The sequence below is a fragment of the Armigeres subalbatus genome, unplaced genomic scaffold (genome assembly GCF_024139115.2).
Source record: "Armigeres subalbatus isolate Guangzhou_Male unplaced genomic scaffold, GZ_Asu_2 Contig515, whole genome shotgun sequence".
Taxonomy (NCBI): Eukaryota; Metazoa; Arthropoda; class Insecta; order Diptera; family Culicidae; genus Armigeres; species Armigeres subalbatus.
The window spans coordinates 163,164-186,537 of record NW_026943277.1 but is presented as its reverse complement, the minus strand read 5'-3'; the positions used below and the strand labels follow the sequence as shown (position 1 = coordinate 186,537).

The following is a 23,374-nucleotide window of genomic DNA, read 5'->3' as shown; positions in this document are numbered from 1 at the left end:
ACCCTTCGGCCAAATGGTATATTCCGCCGGGATACGAGCAACCTTAGGGAAGATCGGGTAACCAACCCCGGTGGGAACATGGTCGTATGCTGAGAAGGGGGGTTTGCTCCTTCCGGAGGTGCAAATCTTATTGAGCGTCTGTTCTCCATGTCAGGATCGGCTCACAACAGCGTCTGTTCTCCCGTTAGGGCGGCTGATCATCGTCCGAGTGCCAGCGAGGGACTCTATGAAACTGTGCACCATGGTCCACCGGAAATTAGGAGGAATAATCCTCCGGAAATTTAGGGGTTTGCGTCAGGCCCTGCAAGCCAGCCTTTAAAAATCATAAGCAACGAACAATCAACAAGAGAGTACGGACGAACTATCGGCGAAGACTACTGCGACGAAAAGAGATCAGCGATTGGAAACTCGGTTCGTGGAACTGCAAATCTCTCAACTTCATCGGAGCACACGCATACTCGCCGATGGCTGCGACCGTGGATTCGGCATCGTAGCGCTGCAGGAGGTGTGTTAGAAGGGATCAATGCTATGGAGCGAACGTTTAGAGGTCATCATACTAATCAACACACACGAGCTGGGAACAGCTTTCATAGTGATGGGCGATATGAAAGGCGCGATCGGGTGGTGGCGATCAATGAAAGAATGTGCAGGTTGAGGATCAAAGGCCGGTTCTTCAACTTCAGCATAATCAACGTCCATAGCCCACACTCCGGAAGCACTGATGATGATAAGGACGCATTCTACGCGCAGCTGGAACGACGTCAAAATCATCATAGGATATTTGAACGCTCAGGTTGGCCAGAGGAGGAGTTTAGACCGACCATTGGAAAGTTGCGCCTACCGGCTGACGAACGAAAACGGCCTACGACCATGATTTCGCCGCCTCCAAGAATATGGCCATTCGCAGCACGTACTTCCAACACAGCCTCCCGTATCGGTACACCTGAGATCACCACTGCAGACAGAATCCCAAATCGACCACGTTCTGATTGATGGGCGGCACTTCTCCGACATTATCGACGTCAGGACATATCGGCGCTAACATCGACTCTGACCACCATCTGGTGATGGTTAAACTGCGCCCAAACTATCCGTCATCAACAATGTTCGGTACCGACGACGCCGGGTACGACCAGAGCGACCGAAGCAACCTGATGTCGCCACTGCATACGCGCAGCATCTCGAGGCAGCGTTGCCGGAGAGGTGAGCTCGATGGGGCTCCCCTGAGGACTGCGTGAATACATCAAAGAGCCATTAACGACGCAGCGGAGAACAACGTCGGGTATGGGTCGAAGTCGACGGAACGATTGGTTCGACGAAGAGTGCAGACAGATTGGAGGAGAAGGACGCAGCGCGGGCGGTGTGCCGCAGCAAGGTACCCGGCAGAACGTGGAACGTTATAGACGGAAGCGGAGACAGCAGACCCGCCTTTTCAGGAGAAGAAACGCCGCCTGGAAGAAGCGAGGTGAGGAGATGGAACAGCTGTGCTGTTTCAAGATACACGCAAGTTCTATCAGAAGCTCAACGCATCCCGCAAAGGCTTCGTGCCGCGAGACGAAATGTGCGGATAAGGATGGGAGCATCTTGACGGACGAACGTGGTGATCGAAAGGTGGAAGCAGCATCACGAGGAACATCTGAATGGCGCAGATACAGGCAGTGAACGTCAAGGCACCGGAGGAGACGACTATGTCAGTTCAGCGGACGATGAAGCCAACCAGCCCACCTTGAGGGAATTTAGGATGCCATTCAACAGCTAAAGACCAATAAAGGTCGGTAAGGATGGCTGGTGAGCCCATCAAGATGAGCCCGGAAAAGCTGGCCACTTGCTCGCACAAACTGATAGTCAGAATCTGGGAAACCGAACAACTACCGGAGGAGTGGAAGAAAGGGGTTATATGCCCCATCTCAAGAAAGGCGACAAACTGAGGTGAGAACTTTCGAGCGATCACCATCCTAATGCCGCCTACAAAGTGATATCCCAGATCATCTTCCGTCGTCTGTCACCATTGGAACGAGTTCGTGGGAAGTTATCAAGCCGGTTCGTTGACGGCCGCTCGACAACGGACCAGATCTTTACTGTACGGCAAATCCTTCAAAATGCCGTGAATACCAGGTCCCAACGCACCATCTGTTAGTTGATTTCAAGGCGGCATACGACAGATAGACCGCGTAGAGCTATGGAAAATTATGGAAGAACAGTCCCTGGGAAGCTTACCAGACCGATCAAAGCAACGGTGGATGGTGTGCAAAACTGTGTGAAGATTTCGGACGAACACCCAGTCTGTTCGAATCGCGCGGACTAAGTCAGGTGATGGACTTCGTGCCTGTTGTTCAACATTGCGCCAGAAGGTGTCATGCGGAGAGCCGGGTGTAACAGCCGGGTACGATTTTCTACAGATTCAGCCAATTTATTTGTTTGCGGATGACATGGACATTGTCGGCGAACATTTGTAGAAGGTGGCAGGTACACGTCTGAAACGTGAAGCAACAAAAGTTGGACTGGTGGTGAATGCGTCAAAGACAAAGTACATGCCGTGGGTGGAAGCGAGCGCGACAGGGCCCGCCTGGAAGCAGTGTTACGATAGAGGGGATACCTGAGGTGGTCGAGGAATTCGTCTACCTCGGATCCTGCATAACGGCTGACAACAACGTTAGTCGAAATACGAAGGCGCATCATCTGTGGAAGTCGGGCCTACTACGGGCTTCAGAAGAAACTGCGGTCGTAAAGATTCGCCACCGCACCAAATGTGCGCGTACGACGCTTATAAGACCGGTTGTCCTCTACGGACATGAAACATAGACAATGCTCGAGGAGGACTTGCAAGCACTCGGCGTATTCGAGAGACGGGTGCAGGACCATCTTTGGCGGTGTGCAGAAGACGGTGTGGCGGCGAAGAATGACCCATGAGCTCGCCCAGCTCTACGGCGAACCCAGTATCCAGAAGGTAGCTAAAGCCGGAAGGGCATGATGGCAGAGATGTTGCAAGAATGCCGGACAGCAACCCTGCAAAGATGGTGTTCGCTCTCCGATCCGGCAGGTACGAGACGGCGTGGAGCGCAGCGAGCGAGATGGGCAGACCAGGTGCAAAACGACTTGGCGAGCGTGGGGCGTATTCGAGGATGGAGAGATTCGGCCTCGAACCGTGCATTGTGGCGTCAAATTGTGGATTCAGTGTTATCTGTTTAGATGTTAACTAAATAAATGAAATAAATATTCGGCCAAACAACTTTCCTAGTGGATTCGACTAAACAGCCCTTTCTTGTCTTTGAAAGAAAATGCTCACGCAAATCTACTAATAAAATAACATCATAATTATAATTTAATAGCCTTGAATTCCTTTATCTCCTGACGCAACATTTGCCTCGAATTAACCAAGAATACTCAGTTATCTAACCTAACATAAATGCAAAATCCCTGACTTAATGTAGAGCCAATGAAGAAAAAATAGATAACGAGTTTTTCATATACCATATGGACCAGTTTTCTATACTCATGTCCATATACCCGTGGACAGGTTTTGGTCAGTTTATTTCTTCCTCTCCCAGCGTGGACAACTGCTCATAAATTCTCAAAAAATTGTATGAACCGTGGTATTTGCCATATACCCTCCCCTAAGCTGCAAAACATAATGAAAGGTATGTTTGTGCGCGATCAATCATAATTTCTGCTTTGTAAATAAATAGAATGCGCGTTTGGTCGTGTTAAGGTTAGCACCTGGTTCGATAGGGAGAGCGCGAGAATATTTTCAATGCTATAACTATTTCTCATCCTCGCATCGCTTACTAAAGTGTATTCATATAAAATATCCTTTGTAACTAGCACATCCTATCCAATAAAATCATTCTAGTCAATGACGGAGTAGCAGCTCCGAGTTGTACGACTAGAATGCTCCAGCTATGCCTCTCTAAAAGCAAAATGACATTATGTCTCACCACGATCATCCTTGTGTCTAAATATTGACGCAGATTAAGAAGACTTTTCACATTTCGACGAATGATCTAACGTTTTGGTGAGGAAAATTTCTAGCGGCATTAACCTACAATGTACCACGCTCCTCCACAAACATCCACGCGCTGTAATTGCGCTGATTCACCACTTCGACCAACGGAAAGTGGACAAAATAGTTTAATACTGGGCGTCACGTGCTTCCAAACAACTCGGATATAACGAATAATCTAATGCCTTATCCTATAAATAACTTCACAAGCTAAAAAAGTAGCAGGCCTGTTATTTCAGTAAACTTGTGAAGAGTTTAACACCAACGCCTTTAACAACAAGACATCCGTTAGTACACATTATTGTTTCAGATATCCTCCGGCGTCTGGTCAAGAATCGCAAGAATTAAATAAATTCCAGGGCTATGCATACACACTTTGTTTTCCAGCAGTAAGAAACACCTTACCTTTCGACTATCAATATGCAGCAGGTCAAGGCCCACCTTTCTGTATTTCAATCAGCTCTGATTAATTATTAGGACAAACATCAGCTTGTTGAAAGACTACTACTCGCCCACAAGTCGTTTTCGTTTTCTTGAAAGGAACAGGTGCCATCTGAGCGTGCCAAATAATAGACTGGAAACGTTGACCCGCAATGTCCCAATTAGGTCTATGATTCTGATAGAGTTGGACACCTAATTGAAGGACACGAATAGACTTTCCTTTTCATTCAAATATAAATGATGGGCTTGAATCGATATCGCTTTCATAGGTGTTTGAACTTTCAATTGGTTCTGCACGAGCATGTAACAAAATGCCAAAATTGCACGCAGCTTTTTTCACATTTTCACAAAGTCATGGTATTAATCTTTTTTTCTTCATAGGGTAACGACTGGTGTTCTCGGTATGCTTCCACTCCGGCACAGACCCAAAACTCGAAGATATAATTTTGCTACAACTCGTTAGCACTTTACGAGGCAGATAGTTAAACAGAACTTGAAGGTGAATTTTTCATTTGCCTAATAGCTGTCGTCCTATCAGTAGATATGCGGAATGCAGTCTTACTGCCATTGCGATTGTAACTATTATTTGCTGACCTCGATTCTTTAACCCCACCCATGGTACTTCTCAGCATAGAGCAACATTCAAGGCGCTTCACTGCACGGTATTTGGGAGAATTAATTTTAATGCGGACCCTGAGTAGTGTCGGCACTGCCCCGCGATGTGTTTCTGAACGAGAATCGTTGATCACATCGATTGGTCAAGCACTCTTTTAGCATACCTAAATGGAAAGATTTACCTTCAGTGTGATTCTATGGTTGAACCTATTATGGTCTCATTTTGAAATATAAAGAGATATCCGATAGTTTAGGTCGTAATGTGAGTAAAAATGTGCTGAATTCCTTCTTGTAGATTGAGGTAGTTAAGTGCGACAATGGGCAATTGGTTTTACTAAGGAAGCACTTTCACTTGAAGTCTCCAGTTGAAGAATTTTTAAACCACGCTTCTTTTTCACTCATATTCCGTTCTGGTCGGATGTAAATACACCAAGTTAAGAGACAGGGAAGCTAGGAAAATTGGAATCTAAACGAAATTCGACGGATTTGCTTCTCGACTAAGGCACAACACTAACTGATCCTGGCGACGAGAGCGAGTGTTAGCGAATGGTTTGAACACGAAAAGAGCGCCTTGGTTTAGAAACTACTTATGGAGGAAACGTAGCAGAGGTTCCCTACACTTATGCAATTTGACTCAAAATTACATGGCTCTGTAATGCGGGGTTAGATTGTGCGGTGGAGAAGCTGATTCGATTAAATGTCATTGTAACTCGTAATTGTCAATAGAATTCCAGGTTCACTATATTCCCCATATTGTGGCGAATAATGGGATGGTATGCATAAACACATAATGTGATGGAATCTATGGACACAATTTATGCTTTTTGGCACAGGTTTTAATTAACCGCTGTAGAAGACATCTAGAATACAGTCAGTTGAAGCCACAACTACAATAAGAAAGTTCCATGAGTAATAGGTTTGCAAATTCAGGATAAAAAAAGATGAAGACATTCCTTTAAATATAATTCTATAGGTTTAGTTAGCACCAATGCATGCTGGTACTGTATCTTGTATTAGCTTGCCATATATATTAATATATTCGGACATATGGATATTTTTTCATTAAACCTGATATCATTGTCCGATAGAGCCAAAACTACAGATTTAAAAACATTCATATGGATCAATTTCATCTAGCGCAATGTGCAGTTCCAAACATGTATATTAGTCTGAAGGTTTGGATTCTTTATAACCGAATCAGTGATAGTTTCTAAATCGATTATTTGACAAAGAAAGAAAAACAAGGTAAAATTGCAAATTATATATAATGAATATCGGAATGACTTTATTAAGTTCATCAAGAAGTTATTATTTAAATATTTGTTCATGTGTTGGGAAAGTATTTTGACCTGACACTATCCTTGCAATTTATAATAACCGGTTTATACATCATTTTGACAAAAATTGTCTTCCTAGTCGTTTGAGAACCCTGATTATGTAGGTGATATGTACTTAGTAGATGAGAGGGAATGATTCAGAAGAGGAAAACCCAGCAGAGGAAAGAGTATAAGAGAACGAGCTGAGAGGTTAGCTAAATATTAATGAGTTGATACCTTTGGATAGTGCGAACAAGGACCGTGCGTAGGCTTCTGACGAGGTGATAAAATCTACATAGTGTAGTCACTTAACGTCGTTCCACGTCATGGCAGCTGAAGTATCTAAACAATTCGTTAAATTGATTGCACTCTTTATGAAAAAGAATTATATTACTTGAATTGTGAACAATGTTTGGCAACAAACATGTGTTACTGTTTTCTAACACGTTGTCTAGCCCATGCAATAAATTGGAATTCTCAATCATGAGCTAGAATCTCCCTACACGAGCTCCCAACGTGGGTCAATCAATCGATCGATCGTCCCAAATTCCTCACCCATAAATGTTATGCTGAATAATAGAAGCCACCGACCGCTGACGAACCGAGCAAATTTGGCGTTATCAAATTAGTATCAGAGAGAGAAAAGTGTCAACCGTTGAATTAATAATGAATTTTTGACACTCAAGCTCGCTCTCCCGACACGGCAGCTTCCGGTCATGCAGTATAGGCATTTGTTTTGATTGTTTGCGAAAAAGCTTCTGCTTGAAGGAAATCTTTACCGGCGAATGCCCAAACGACCTCCTTTTGATTAATGGCTAGCTACGTATTTACCCACATTTCATCGAATGAAGCTAACAGAAGTACCAACGCTGGGCGATACGGGATTTGTTTATACCGGTGAACACAAGGAAACTGGATTTTGCATTGAGCTTGCCTATGTGTTGTGGAAAACTCAATTTTTATTTCTGGTTTGCTCTTTCTCCCAGTTTGCAGCCCACCAGCTGAATGAGATGTATGTGAAAAGAACCAAAATGCTCTTCAATCTAAATTACCTATAAAGTATGCAGTAATAAAAATATAAAAAATTCAAGGTCAAATTTTAAGATTAAAAAACAGAAGGTTTATGAAAGACACGACCACTATAAACTACATATTAAAATAATTTGGTAATGAGGAATAGAATCATGCATGAATATTAAAAGAAATTGTTTTGGATTTTTAATGGCGGAACTAATATGATATCTGCTCTATCTGTGAATAATGTGAAGAGAGATTTTCGCCGACTTCCCTCTTTAATTAGTGACAAGCAGATGATTTCGTTACGGTTTTTCCTCAGAGCGAAAGAAAACAATGAAAACTTGCATTCTGAGGTGATAAACCGCGAGAAATCCTCTGCTTGTCACTTTTATTAAAAATAGGGGTCGAGAAGAGAACTCTTCGACATTCGCCCTTTACCAGATAGAGCTTGAATTGTAGAATTTTAAAAATTTAAGTTTTACGCCGAATTAAATTGAACTTGATTTTTGATATGAATGATTTAGTTTTCCTTATTTGATAATTTCGAAAATTATTAAGCTTTTTAGTGGAATGTCTTCACCTGTCATAACACAAGACGAGTTTAGTACTATTTTATTTAACTCCAACACGATGTAACTTTTACATATACGTATTTTTACTTAGCATAACTCTTGAAGTACGATATACTGGATACTACCACAGTTGAGGTCGAAACGTATTCAAAAAACAATCGTGGAGGAATGGAATATAAATATACTGTCTTATGATAGGATTTCAACTGGTCCAACGTTTTACGTTTTCGACCAGGTTGGAAGTAAATTCCGACAAGCGGTGGTAATCCTGCAGACTCTCTGGGAAAAACCTCTAGAAAGTAACATCTCCACGCTCAGCAATGAGCATTAATAAAAATAGCTTTTGAGTCTATGAATTCTCAGAAACTAAGAAACTAAGACCGTCCTGCTAAAGCGCGGAAAATATATAGGAAGCTGGAGACTTAGATATTCCTTCTAAATCTAACATTTAAAATAATTCTTCTCCTATTGAACTGATTTTCGATTTGATTCATGATGAAATTGAGCAAATCGAACTCACCTACCTGGTTCGATCCATGTGAAAAAGAAAAGGATTCGCCAATGGTATCGTTGCCGAGTTTTCTGGCTTCAGGAATGAGATTTTAGTAACCTTCAGGGAAAAGGTTTTCTCAGATTGCCAGGAAGGTGACTGTCGCGTTTTCCGGGATCCTTTGACGATCCAAACGTCTTCTAGATTTAACTGAGAAGTGGTATATTTTTCACATACGACGACAAAACTGAGTTGTTCAAAGTCGTCTTGAAAGGTCTCCCAGTAATGATAAATCACTGGATGAGATTAAATTGAAATTTCTCAATTACTGTCCAATTACCAGTCCAAGAATTAAGGTGAAAGTACTTTCGCTCTGGACATTCCTAGAGGGTATTTTCAAAAATATTTAGTTCACTTGACAAAAGTGAACTAAATAATATGAAAAAATTGGAAAAGGTTTGCATTATGTCCCATGTCCGTGTTACATAACATTTCCACAGGCCTGGGGAAATTTCCAAACCCCACCCAGTGCCGTAAGTGCCAAAGGTGAGTCACGGAACTAAACATTGCACATGATGCTAACTACATGATTTTTGTGAACCTCTCACGGCAAGGACGCCGTCCTGTAAGTGAAGATTCAATAAATTTAAATGTACCAATTGTGGGGCAATCATAAATCCACTCGAAATGCCCTTAACGCAAAAAAGTTTTGAATTTCAGTATATATAAAAACTGATGAAGGAATTTCTATTATGATCCCAGATTTGACGGTAAAATATTTCAAACGCTCAAATCCGCTATCACTTGAAGGTCGAGCAATTCATACCCACCACATCAACGAAAAATTTTGCCCTACCTCTTTACCGGGTAACGAACAATTCGTCGAATTCTAATTTTCTAACATGCCTACTTATGCAAGCATCGCTCCATGCAGGCAAAATTTCATTTCTAAAATTTCCCGACGATGAATGATTTTCTTACCCATTCTTAAACGGAAAATAACGTTCATTCTGACGACTCAGGTAGGATGTCTGCTTCCGACTTTGTTTTTCTAATGAACAATTGCATCCAGATTGATGCAATGTTCAAAGCAAATACCAAAAGTGAAGCTGTTCAGGTTGGTATCAAATTTACTCAAAGAATTGTTATTATTGTAATAAATTGTTATATTATTAAAGTTACGAATTTAATTAGACTCAACAAATATGAAGGATATTCGACTGAGTTGCTCTTCTTGATATAGAGAAAGTATGTTAGTTTTTGGCATGAAGGTTTGATTGTAAAATTGATGAGTTTTAATTTTCTCTGTACATTATTAAACTGATCCAACATTATTTATCAGATGCTCACTGCAGGTAAACTATCAGAATTCTAAATCTGATAGATTACCTGTAAGAGCTGGTGTCCCCAAGGCAGCATACTAGCCCATCTTGTATAACATTTTTACTTGACCTACCTGATTTACCACCAAAGTGTCAAAATCTTTGTTTGCAGATGAACGGCCTTTCAGCCAAAGGGCGAAGCCTTCGAGTCATTTGTAGTAGATTGCAAAAGTTTGGATATTTTCTCCACTTACTTGTGAAATGGAAAATTTCCCGAATGCTTCAAAACTCAGCTTATAATTTTCCCACATAAGAGAGAGCTTCTATTTGAAACCTTCTAGCAGACATATTGTCACTATGAATGGGATTCCAATTAATGGTCAAACGAAACCAAATATTTGGGACTTCGGACCAAAATTAACTTTAAAATCACATTGAGGCCTTCAAGCCAAATGTAACAATATATTAATGGCCACTTATAAACAGAAAATTTGTTTTAAGAACAAACTTTGATTTATAAACAAATTTTCAGACCGCCATGTTGTGTGCTATGCCAATATGGACTAGTTGTGCAATACAGAAAGAAGGCACTTCAGAGGATTCAAAAATAAAATTTTGAAAATGATTCTAAAGTTGCTCTGTGGTGTGACCAATGAACTTCATAGAATTTCTAATTTTGAGACATTGCAACAAATGTCCAACAAAATAATTTCCTATTTTAGAAAAAATCGTTGCAATCTTCTATTGCAACGATTGATTCCTTGTAATCTTAGTATAAATTAGGTTAAGTTTGTGAAAACATTGTAATTCTATATGGTTCAGTTGAGGCAATTGAAATGTATTAACAATAACAAAATGTAACATAGCAAATAAGATGATGAAGTTAGGAAAACACGGAACACCTAGTATAAGAGATGAATGATGTATTAGATAATTAGCAAAATAAAATTAGTTAAAAAAGTTCCGAAATCAACCTTAGTCTAAGTTCTTGAAAGGGATGGATTAAGGATTATTCTGTTGTTCAATTTGGGTATCTAGATTATATATATATCTTGAATCTATTATAAAAACTAAGCTTGAATTCAAAACTTCATGAGTATAAGATGGGAACTATTTTAAATTATCGAAAAACTTTAATATTTTCACGTATTGAATAGCCCTAACTGGTTTTCACTAATGGCCAAGCTGTCGAACAGTGAGATATCTGCCGAAGAATTAAATGTACAAAAACCTTTTAATTCGTTTTTTGGGGTTCACAAGTTTAATAATTGAAAACCTTTTAAATAGATATTGAAAATCAAAATGTTTTTTAAATTTAAAAAAACTAATTGCGTCGTTTCACAGGCCCATTCTTAACACAGAGACATTTTGACTGAATAAGCTTAGTTTTCCAGCTGAAGATGACTATTTTCGGCTGAATAAACATTTTAACCACTTGCAATGTTTGTTGGGATGTTGTTTTGAAAAGGAGATCATTGTGAAACGTAGCTAGTGGAATTTTCCTCTGCTCGTTAAAAAGGTTTATATTGAAAAATTTCGATACCAGCCAGACATGGGCTGAAAGTCTCGTTAGTCAATAATAACAAATAAAATATATTGGTGAAACATCAAAAAGCTTAAGGGTATGTTTGTTCTTTACTACATTGGGCTTTTTTAACGGGGAATGCCGCCCAGCTGATATGATCCGCTTTGTTAAAGCACTAGACGGTTATAAATACGTCGGTTAAAATTTCTGATCAAAATCCAGTGTTCTTTTAGTTTAAAACCAAAAAATTCTCCTGAATCTCTTTCAATAATAATGACAGGAAAGTCAAGGCACATACAGTATCGTGGTGGAATTAATGGAATATGACAGACGAAGATATCTCATTGAAAGAGCTTAATAATTTTCTTTTAATTCATTTACGCTTTCAAAGGAAAAATCAATAATATTTTTTATGTCTTTATATGCGAATTTTGATAAAAGCACAATGACAAAATATATCGAATAATATTATAAGGTATTTACCACCATCCCCAAGTAAGCGCTGAACTTTTGTTCTACACAGGAGGATGTAAATAGATTGCTGATTAGCTTGCTTTCGATTTGCTTTACCATGCCCAATGTCGAAAAGTGGTCGTAAATAGCGTAAGGAACTGACGATGAAGGCACTAGTCAGGGTGAAGTCTAGTCAACGCTAGATGGCAGGATCTCAATAGTGTTAGGGTTTAAGCTTATCGCAACAAAAAGCGAAGTATATATAGTGCCTGAGGACATTGGATCAGCGAAATTGTTATCTATGTTTTCCGGCCCATGGAGGAATTGTGTTATACTTGAATATATAAATTGTTGCTTTTACAATGCCGTTTTCAGACGGAATTCAGTTTCAGAATTTTTATTTTAATAAAATAAAATTCTAAAAGTTCTTTTTGGATAATTTCATGATTATGATTCTATGATTTTATTTTGTAATTTTCATTCACATAACAAGATTCAATTTTGGCATGTGTTCGGAAATAATTTGGTAGTGCAAGGATTACGATGTGATGCATAATTCCATCCTTTCTTAGCTATTTTCAAAGGATTACATAAATTTATCGAGTTCGGCTTTGTTATACTCTTTGATGCTTGAGTCTCCTAAATAAGAGGACTATAATTCTGTAATAATTGATTCCCCATTTTATAAGATGATTGAAGAAAATCAGGAATCCATTTAATAGGGTTCGTAGTAAATAATCGATGGTTTTCCAACTAAAAGTTCCATTTCAGGGAGAAAAAAGTTTTCGGGACTTTCGTAGACTTTTCCGAAACTACCCCCCTAGAAGTATACGAGACTTTTATAAATTTCACAAAATATCATGCGATTGGAAAATATGGGAATCACCCAACAAATATTCACTAGTTGAACTAACATCAGTGTGATGATTTAATTCAGCGCTGTGTTGAATTATGTCTGTACTATTTTATTACAACTGTTCAAGCTTTGTTCAATACAATTTTGGGAAGTATATAACCACATCATCTCATTTTGAAAAAACAACTTTATTAACTGATTCGTTAAACCTTAATAAGCATTTTACTAAGCCTCAATTCAGCTACATGTGAATTCCTTGAAAATAATAACGCATAGAAGGTAACATCAGTAAGATCTTCAATGAACGTATTTTGAAGCAATTTATTTTCATATAATCATTTTAAAATTTTCCTAAATCGGGTCTCGAACTGCTGTCATTTGATCATCCGCCGGTAACGTTGTCATCCGCGCCATCCTTGAGTTAGATATGGCTCACTCAATGCATAACATAAATAATCTTATTGTGAATATGAATCATAATTGACTCTTCAATAAGTCGATCTGTCAAACTACAGTTTGTTAATAACTATACAATTTTTATTTCAAACATTGTTCAACCAGTCATAACCATCGCACACTAGGAAAAATACGTAAAAATAATGTCGATAAACGATAAAATAAAATCCGTCCCCAATGCTATTTATGAATTTATGAAAATAAAATCAATGTATATTCGGCCTTCCTCAGAATCCATTGATAATCGGTTGCGATATGATTGTCAAATGCTAAGATAATTTAAATTATTTCGCGCAATAAAGATCAACATACATGCGATAATATTGGGATTCCACACATCAAAGATTCAATCATTTCCGATGTTATTCAACGGCGTTATGTCTGGCTTTTAGTAAATTTAGTTCTGATGAATGCATGATTTTTTTATTGCTCCAGCAGTTTTGTTCGTTATAATCTCCGACAGTTTAATAAATCATGAAAATAAAAAGCATGTCTTGAAAATAAATCATTATTTTTCTATAAATCAAATTTCCCAGATCTAGAACCCAGATTTCTCTCAAACTGAAAAGCATGTTTTTTCCCACTATGCGATAGATCAGATAAATTTGAAATCCAATGGTTAAGAAGGACAAAGGTTAAGAAGGATATCTAATGCCTGCTTATTAACTCTACTATTCAAACTCAATTCGACCACCTTTCAGAGCATCACATCATAATGAACAGAGAACTTTAAAATCATCAGTTCAGTACATTGTTAAACTTCCCAATGTGCTGAAATGTGATAAAACGAAAACGTAAGTTCGACTTCAAATAAAAGTAAACAAATATAAGCCATGTCGAATATTAGTTAGATTAAATGCTGAAATGAAATCTGTCTAGCAAATTATTCAGCATCCATTTATTGAGCTACAAAGATCACAAATAAACAATAATTCAACCTAGATGCTTATTTGTAGCTTGTCGTTGTTTGTTGGCAACCACGTTATAAGCATTCAGCCATTCAAATCTATTCCAGTATGTAAACATTACAGTAAAATTTAATTTTAAGATAACAAAATCAAACTGAACAAAATCCAACAAAACAAAAATCAATTTTAAATTAAATCATATTTAATCCTTTGTCTACAGCTTCGAACCCAAATCTCAAAACCAACTAATTTAATTCCTGTTGAACTCGATTTCTTCGAGAGGTGCGCCGCCACCAACACCGTTGCATCGGCGCGCCACTGCTTAAAATCTGTCACTCTGTCTATTCTACACGCCGGTTCAAATTTGTAGAAATAAGAAGCATTTTCAGAATTTCGAAAATTTTCGGGTTGGAATTCGATAAGTTTTCGTAAAAATTTCGTAGAGTTTCGATTGTTAAGTTTCCGGTAATATCAAAGAACTCTCCGTGAAAATTTCGATGCTTTTCTGGAAAATTCCATGCAATGTCCCGTTGAATAATCATTCTTGAAATCACAAGAATTTCCTTCTAATCCAAAAGTTTTCCTTTTAACATTCGGAGTAAATATTCCCGGAAATATTTCCGTTTTCACGATATTTTTAATTTGTTTTTCAAATTTGGAACAATTTCCTGAGGAATATATAAATATGTCCATAAATTGTACAGCATATTCCGGTAATTTTCGTGGATATATGGAGAATTTTCAGTTGAAATTTTGATGAATTTCTAAAAATTCTTATAAATTTTAATAAGTCTTTTCACAAAATTGCAAAAAGAGTTGTTTGTGGAAATTCAAATATTTTTCGTGGAAGTCAAGATTTTTAGAAAATCCAAAAGATTTTCCATCGATAGTTCCAAATTTTTGCATTAGAAATCCTGACGAAATCGCATGAAATTTAAGAAGAATTTCCCATTAAATTTCGAAGGATTTCGCTTGTATGTCCAAAAATTCTCGAAAATTCCGAAGAATTTCGAAATTAAGAAAAGTTTCCCTTCGCAGTGGAAATTTGAAGGGTTTCTCGTGAATTTCCGGAAAACTCCGCTGACAAGTTTCAATGAATATCTTGTAAATTCCACAGAATTTTCCGTTGAAGTACGACATAATTTCCGTGAATCACTTAGGCTTTCAAAGAAGTTCCTGCCAAGAATCAAAAGACATTCTAGTATATTCTGCAAAAAATCTAAACAGGAAATTTTGTAAAATTTAGAATTTATTTTAGAATTGGAGAATTTCCGCTCAACATAGAAGAGTTTCCGGTGAAATAGTTTTAAGCCGTAGTTAGACTATTACTTAAGTAAAATTCATTAATTTTTTGGGAAAATTCAAGAGATTATTTCGGTAAAGTCTTGCAAAAAAAAAAATCCGGAGAAACTAAAAAATCAAACAAGTAAACTTTCCCATTTTCCAAAAAAAGTCTACGTAGGCTTTTGGTAGACTTCGTTACCCATCGTAGACTAACGTAGACTTTTCGAAACACCTCCTGGTCCACTTTTTGACCCCGGAGTTTGATCCTGGATCAATTTCAAAGGTCAAGTCTTATCTGAACTGATATTATTTGCATTGTAATATGATTTTATGAATATATGAATATGATGGGGCAATCCTTAGCCGTGCGGTAAGATGCGGCTACAAAGCAAGACCATGCTGAGGGTGGCTGGGTTCGATTCCTCGTGCCAGTCTAGGTCTCGGATTGAAATTGTTTCGACTTCCCTGGGCACAAAAGTATCACTGTGCTAGCCTCATGATATACGAATGCAGAAATGGTTACCTGGCTTAGAAACCTCGCAGTTAATAACTGGAAGTGCTTAATGAACACTAATCTGCGAGGCGGCTCTGTCCCAGTGTGGGGATGTAATGCCAATAAGAAGAAGAAGATGATTTTATTAAAATTGAGAGGCCACGCCTACTTTGCTCAATGTTATCTTTTGACCCCTACTCCAGTCAACTAGAATTGATTAACTGTTCAAATTAGAATGCTTACCAAATAAATGATAAAGTTTTTTATTGTCTTTATTAATGAGGTTTTCGGCAAATGATAAAGTTGAAATAGTTGATCATTAAAAGTCACCTGAATAAGTTGGTCATTCATAGATTAGCTAATTTTAATAAACAGCTTGAATTCAACAATGTTACTATTACGTAATTTGATGGAATCTGACAGTTGACCGACAAAATGAATTAGAAGAATGAGTGGACTGATAAGTCGAATTGTTGAACCTCTAACTGAGTTGATTATCTAATTCAAAATTCGTTGGACTCATAGTTAACATAAAAATGATTTTGAGCTTGAGCTTGATTGACTGCTCGTAGTGTTACTCATATATTTTTGCTACTCAGAAGTGAGCATCTGTATATGGACGCCATATACAGATGTGCTCGACTTCTGCGGCTAGCGGTATTATAGTTAACATAAAATGATTTTTTCATTAAGTCAACGAAACAATAGAAAATAGACTTTCAAAGAGCATTTTCGTATAGCGTTCTTTTATTTTTCATCAATATAGAGCGAACTATTTGAGCGAAGGTTGATTATGAGAACAACCTGAGGGTTTTAGTAAATTCCAAGATTTTTTTCTAAATTTCTCCACAATATGTTTAGAAAGATCTTCAGTAGCCTTGAGCAAAAAAAAAAATATTTCAAGGATTTCAAAGAGAATTCAGAAGAAATTTAATTAAGAAAACTTCCTGAGGAATTTTCAATGTAATATCTGAAGAAATTTTCGAAGGAATATTCAAATAAATTCGAAAACGAATTCGAAAAAAATTGAAGGAATTATTAAAAAAAAAGAGCTCCTGAGGAATTACTGGTAGTTCGGAAATAATTTCATGGAAAGTCTAAAGAATTGCTGAGAAAGATTTCGAAAAAAATCAGAACTACTGAATTTCATTCTAGAGTTAAAAAAATACTGGAGAAATTTCAAACGAATACCTGGAGGAACTTCTTTAGTAATTTAAAAGAACTGCCAAATGAAATTATCTGAGTTCCTCAAGCAATTCGAAAGAGTTTTGGAAATTTGCGGAGAATCTAATAAAAATCAGAAATAATTCCTAAATGAATTTCAAAGGAATTCATAAAACAATTTCTATAGGTGTTCTTAACAAATTTACGAAAGAATTCCCAAAATATATCCGATGAAATTTATAGAGGAATTTCGAAAAATCCTAAAAGGAGTTTCTGAATAAATCCTCAAAGGATTTTAAATGAGTCTTTGAAAATTTCTAGAATCCTGGAGATTTATAAAGAAATTCGCAAAGAATTTTAAGAGAGATGCTAAACAAAACTTAGGGAATCCAGAAGGAATTTTCGCAGAAATTTCGGGAGGAATTTCCAAAGAAACTCTCAAATAAATTTTGGAAGATTTTATAAAGAATTTGAACGGTTTTCTAAAGGAATTACTAAAAATCCTGAAGGGATTCATAGAATTGCTTATTTGAATTTTTGAAAGATCTGTAGAAATTTCCAAGAAATTTCTAGAATAATTTCTGAAGAATTTGCGAAGGATTCCTGAATAAATTTTTGATGAAAACCCCAAAGCAATTCATGAAAAAATTTGAGAATGTTTAAAATTGAATTCGGTTGAATATTCTTAAGGAAGTACCAAGGATTTCGTGCTAAGAAGAATATCTGAAAGTATCTTAAAGAACAAAGTATTCCTAAAGGAGGAAATCTTGGAGAATTCTTAAAGAATTTCTTGAGAAATAAGGAATTAATCCTGAGAGAATTCTGAAAGTTTTTTCAAAAGTAATGCGAAAGAATTCGTATGAAGCCGTGGAATTCCTGAAAGAGTCTAGAAGAAATTCTGACGGAATTTTCAACCTAATTCTGGATTCTATCAGTGATTCTTTAAAAGAAATTTCTGAAAATGATCAAATATTTGGAAATAGTTACAGGAGGAATTTCTAAGAAATATCTGAAGAAGTTTTAGATTTCTATCCGCGTGAGTTCTTTAAGATATTTGTTAAGAATTATGTAAGGTATAAACAAAATGTCTCGAGGATTCACCAAAAGAATTTCTGGAAATAGTTTTGAAAAACCAGGATGAATATTCCTAAGAATATCCGAAGAAGTATGATGTGATGACCAGTCAACATTTTTAATTATAACTCTGATATAGGTTATTATATAAAACCAATTTAATCGTATATAATGCACAGGTTGGCTATATAGATAACAAAGTAGAGGCGATATAGGTAATACGTGTTTTATTTCACGATTTTTCGCATTATGCGAACAGTATTACGATAAAATTAAAATATTAAAAAAATTGAGTACCTCTGCCATGCGATTTTGGACCTGCAGGCGGATACTCTACCACGCACAATACTGTACATCTTGAAGTGAATCGGATTTTGTCCAACAATGAATTATACAATAATTGTTTATATCTTTACAACGGCTTGAAACTCTTTCGACTGAAGTGGTTTCGATTGTATTACGATTTGCATAGCCATTCATTTGCACTGATATAGATATTGGAAGGAAAATAAGTCAATATGAATTTTATTAAAACAATTACGACTGATTATCACTATGGTTAAAATTATCTTATACGATGCATCTAATACAATATTTTTTGACAATAATATGACAAAGTTTGATGTGCAGTGCGATTTAGATTTTTGATGGATTGCTACTTTATTTGCTTTTTGATACGATATGTGGTTTACTGGAATCAATCGATGTAATCTCGATGTTTTGGGTGTTTTTATTAGCATACTAACCTAATTCCAAAGTAATTGGCTTTGTTTTACTGTGCTCTGGACATTAGTAAAACTTAGATATTAGTAGTCAAAATAGACTCTAGAATTCAGACTGCATTCCAAGAAAAACACCCAAAATATCGAGGTTAAAGTCGTTTCATCATCACATCATACTTCTTCGTATATTCCAGAATTGTGAAGTTTTGGAGAAACATTTGAAGAATCTCTGGACACATTTCCAATAAATTACTAAACAATTTCAAGACACAATTAAATTTTCGCAATATTGGATGTTGATTGATAACACTGATGTATGTCACCACACCGCCCTGCTGACCCAACGTTGTACCGTTGTAAAAGTACAACGCCTTCGAAAAGCACACTTCAAGTCACAGAGTGACGGGACTCCGTAAGTGATCCAGTATCATGCGGGTCCCGGAAGTTTAACAGCTATTTCGAATTTACGACTAGTGTTACAACAAAAACACTTTTTTATTCAGGAGATTTATTAAAACCGTGTTGAAAATACTTGAATAAAATTGTTGGATTCTTGACTTGATTGAAAAATAATGTTTAATTATATGAAATTAGTCGTCGGCGTGCTAAAATTATGAAAATCGTAGGCGACGGCGCGAGTAAAATCGTCGAAGGCGGCGCATAGCGCCTAATTAAGATACTTCTAGCCAAACCTTATTCAGCGATTGATTATTCTGTGCTGCGTACTATTCTACAAACATGATCTTCGACTAATACTTCCTACCGCACTGAATCTTCGTACGATGTTGATTCACAGCCCGTAATAACAATACAAAGGCTAGAGTCGGCCAAGCGCGAAATAAAAAATTGCTCCATCAACCGAACCGAATCGCTGCTGTTAGTATGAATCTTATATGCGTTTGCCATGATGGAAAAACCTTGAAAAACTTACGTCTTCAGTAGACTCTAGAACTTTGATCTGATTATTGTTCAGTTTAATTAACGATCACATTCGTTTGGTTTTGGAACCAATAAATGGATTAGGTTTAGTTTATGACCATTATTTATAGCCGTCGAGCATCATTTGCAGTTGATTAAGGAACAAAATTATCTTTGTTGCAAGATCAGTGCCCAGTGGAGCAAATCTCAGACGTAGTTCGAACTACTCATCGGACAAAATCTGAAAATGGAATATAAAAATCTCCATTCACAATCACTATTTTTCGCTTACAGAACGATGCTGAAAAGCAATTGAGTCATACCATACCGTGATTCATTTCGCATTTATTATAAACTAGGCTTGGTAACATACCGATTTTTTATTTATAAGAGAAATAAATTGGCTTGATTTCTTAACCTTGATTCTTAGAGATTGTTAAAAAACCAATTAATTTAAATTTCCTTTTATATTTATTCATACAGGTTTTAGTACAACTGATTCTTTCTATGTCGATGTAGGTGGTTTTCTTGATCTCTCAAATCTGCAAAGAATTTCAATTTACTTGAGAGCCTTACACTCGATATCTTTTGTTCAAGATCCACTCTTTCTGTGTCGAGGCATCCAATTTCAAAAGATCACTTGACTTGTTCGAACAGAAGTAATCGTAATTTTATTGATCAACGATAGCGTGCTAGTTACAAAACTTTAGATTTAGACATTCTGTTGAGAAATAAGTTAGGAAAAGGCATTTGTTTCTTATTGAATAATATTTAAGGTAAATCGTACACATATGAACCCAACTCAAGGAATTAGCACAATGTTTTTTTCTACTCAAAAGTACGAATGGCGCCGCGTTGACTAGGATTGAGTCCAGACAAACTAGGTAAAGGTTTGCCAGTAGTAAAATCGGCATACGGCGATCCCAACTAAAAAGTCCAGTCTTCAAAAAGATCTGAAAACCAAATTTGCACCAGATGTTTAAACAAGCTCTGCTTCCGACTACTTAGTTGATATTTAGATGAACTGATGACTTGCAACGAGCAGAGATGAGAAATTCCCTACTTAATAAAACTAGTTTCAGAGTAATGCTAAAATATTTACACAATGGTACGCCCACAGATGAAAAATTGGTCGGCTCCCTTCTGGTTCAGAGAAACGAATGATCGGTTTTCAAATTATCACCACCAACAGCAGAAACGAACACCTGTGGCTTCAAATGGCACTAATTGACACCGTTCAAACACTCCGAAGAAACTGTACTCCAGCTAAATGTGACGCGTTTACAAAAGACATAGGGAAACGGACCGAACGACGAAGGGTAGATCGCGAATGAGAACAAGTTTCCTCAGACAAGGTGGTTCGCGGTACACGTGAGTAAGTATCGAGTTAGCGGCTAGCAAGCACGCCGGAACACTTCAACAGCAACAACAAAAGTAGCTGGATGTATCTGTTTTTTCCTTCTTGGATGGTATATCTTAGGATCCTACATTCAGAGATATGCGAAAGCGGCCATCTTGAGCCAATCGAGCATTGATAGCTGTCAGAATCTGACAAATGAACATCGATATTGCGGATTGGGTATTGTGATTGTAATGAAAAGATTTTACGAAAATGGTCGAATGAACAATTTGTTTTTCATTGGGTTGAATTAGTCTAGTTTATGAATGGTACTTTGTTCATTTGTATTGCACTTTATTTTTAGTGATAATGCTCTGTTGGACGTTAGATAACGAAATCTGAAATGCCATTATACGCAAAATCATGTTCGAGCTCCAACATTTTGCCCTACGGCAAGTGCTGGCAGCAATTGTTTACAAAGTACCAGTTGGTAAATCGTCTGGAAAGTATTCGCACATCTCTTTAAATAGGATCCCTAGTATATCTCTTCCGCCTCAGGCCTCTCATTTCATTAAATTACTTGCATGAATCACGTTAATGCAATACTGCGAGATATGGTCTAGATTATAGATAGTAGAATCTATAGATGAGCGAAAGCATGGCTGAGTCGATTTTTTGCCCTGCACACGCGCATATGACGTCACAGCCCTTAACGTTTCCATTGAAATCGTGACGTCATGCTCGTTTGGAGACACGTTTGACAGTTCGTTTTGAGACAGTGGATTTATCTTCGCTCATCTAATATTCCATATCTATAGTTCAGATGGGATACTAGTTTCAATGGTCTGTAAAAAATCAAATGTGAAGTGAAAATATTGTTTTTGAGAACTAAAAGTATTATTGTAGAAGATCTGTTTGAACTGTCAAGCTTTCTCCAATAATTTTGCGACAGACCTGGCGTCAAGAGATGCACTGGAAAAGATTTTCGTATTCAGTTGGTTTTGGTAAGACAAAGACATCGATTCGAACCAAGTTACACAATTAGCATGTTATGGAAATCAACGGTATAGGAATCTTGCAGCTTTGTGCTATAAAATTTCATATTAGATATATTGTTTGTTGATGTTTCATTGAAGTGTATGCGGAAATTCTGCAGGTAGTAAATTTGAGCTCAATTTAAATTGTTACATATACGGGGCTCTAGAGAGTTGTATGGGCATGACTGGTTGTTGTGGCTTTAGGTTCAGGCATACAGTTGATCCTTGAAGATCAATTGATCCACACCCAGTGCTGTTTGGAGAACCTAGAATATCGATTTGGTATAACCGGTAAATCAATCCGTGAGCTGTAGGAATAGCGTGGACATGGTGGGTTTCCATTGCAGGGTTTCGTAGATTTCTTCGTCAGAATTTGTAAAGTCCTTCAATCTACTTTACATTTGGTCTTTCTACATCTCGATAACCTCCGAATCTCGATATCTCTCTATTTCGATGGGTTCTGATCACATTTCAGAAATCTCCTTATGTCGATATGTTTAAATTTTTAGGCTACTAGACCATCTTTCGACAACAAATACATCAACAACAGGAAAACGACATTTGTATTAGTGTTGTTTATCATACAACGAACTTTTTGGATCTAGTACGCATTAAATTTTCTTTACTAAATGCTAATGTTTTGGAGCATTAAACTCCAGAATATCAGCACTCTAATCCATATGGTTATTAGGATATAGTATCAGAACCAGACACTTTTAGTTCTTGAAAATCAATGCATTGTTCAACTGTCAATATCTTTGGGTACAGTAGCTTTTTCCAAATCTTCAAAAGTTTCTGAAAGCTTGTTGCATGGACTTTCGAAGAACGGGTAATTAGGGAAAATAGAAGTAAAATATCCAAATGACCCGACGAAAAAAAAATTCATACAAAAAGTTCCAAAAAAAAGTTTCAAAGTTCTTAGCAACTACCCCTACGCTCTTTCTTTGGTCCTCCCAGAAGGATTAAACAAAATCCAGCTGCTTATGGCCGCAAATCTGGATTCCGATCACTGTTTGAAAAAAGTTATTAATTTTGAAACATTGAATATGGGTATTCCTAAATTACAAGGCAGACTGCGATGGGCTGGATATCAATTTCATACGTATGCCAAAAGAGCATCAAGAACAGTCAAAATAGAGAGAGAGTAGATACAGTGAACGTTCGCTAGTTGCGCTTTTAGTTGGGGTTCGTTAATTGGGGCGAAACCCAATTAAAAGCAGTCAAACGTCAGAATGTGATGTCAAAACGCGTTGACGTTTTGTTTCCGTGTTTGGCGGGATCGATATTTTCTGGCGTAAAATTTTCCTTGTTCAACGCAAAAGTAAACAACATTGACGCTTGTCAAAACGCCCCAATTACGAACGGTATTCCT

The 23,374-nt window shown here is 37.3% G+C and overlaps 1 protein-coding gene across 1 annotated transcript in view; it reads right to left on the bottom strand.

The window, feature by feature from the left end:
* Positions 1-20,736, bottom strand: part of LOC134204331 (calcyphosin-like protein) — a 41,501-nt gene extending 20,765 nt beyond the window's left edge. The window contains exon 1 of the mRNA XM_062679161.1: positions 20,729-20,736. The gene's annotated coding sequence lies outside the window, so the exon portion shown is untranslated. The remainder of the gene's footprint in view (positions 1-20,728) is intronic.
* Between the last annotated feature and the right edge of the window lie 2,638 nt (positions 20,737-23,374).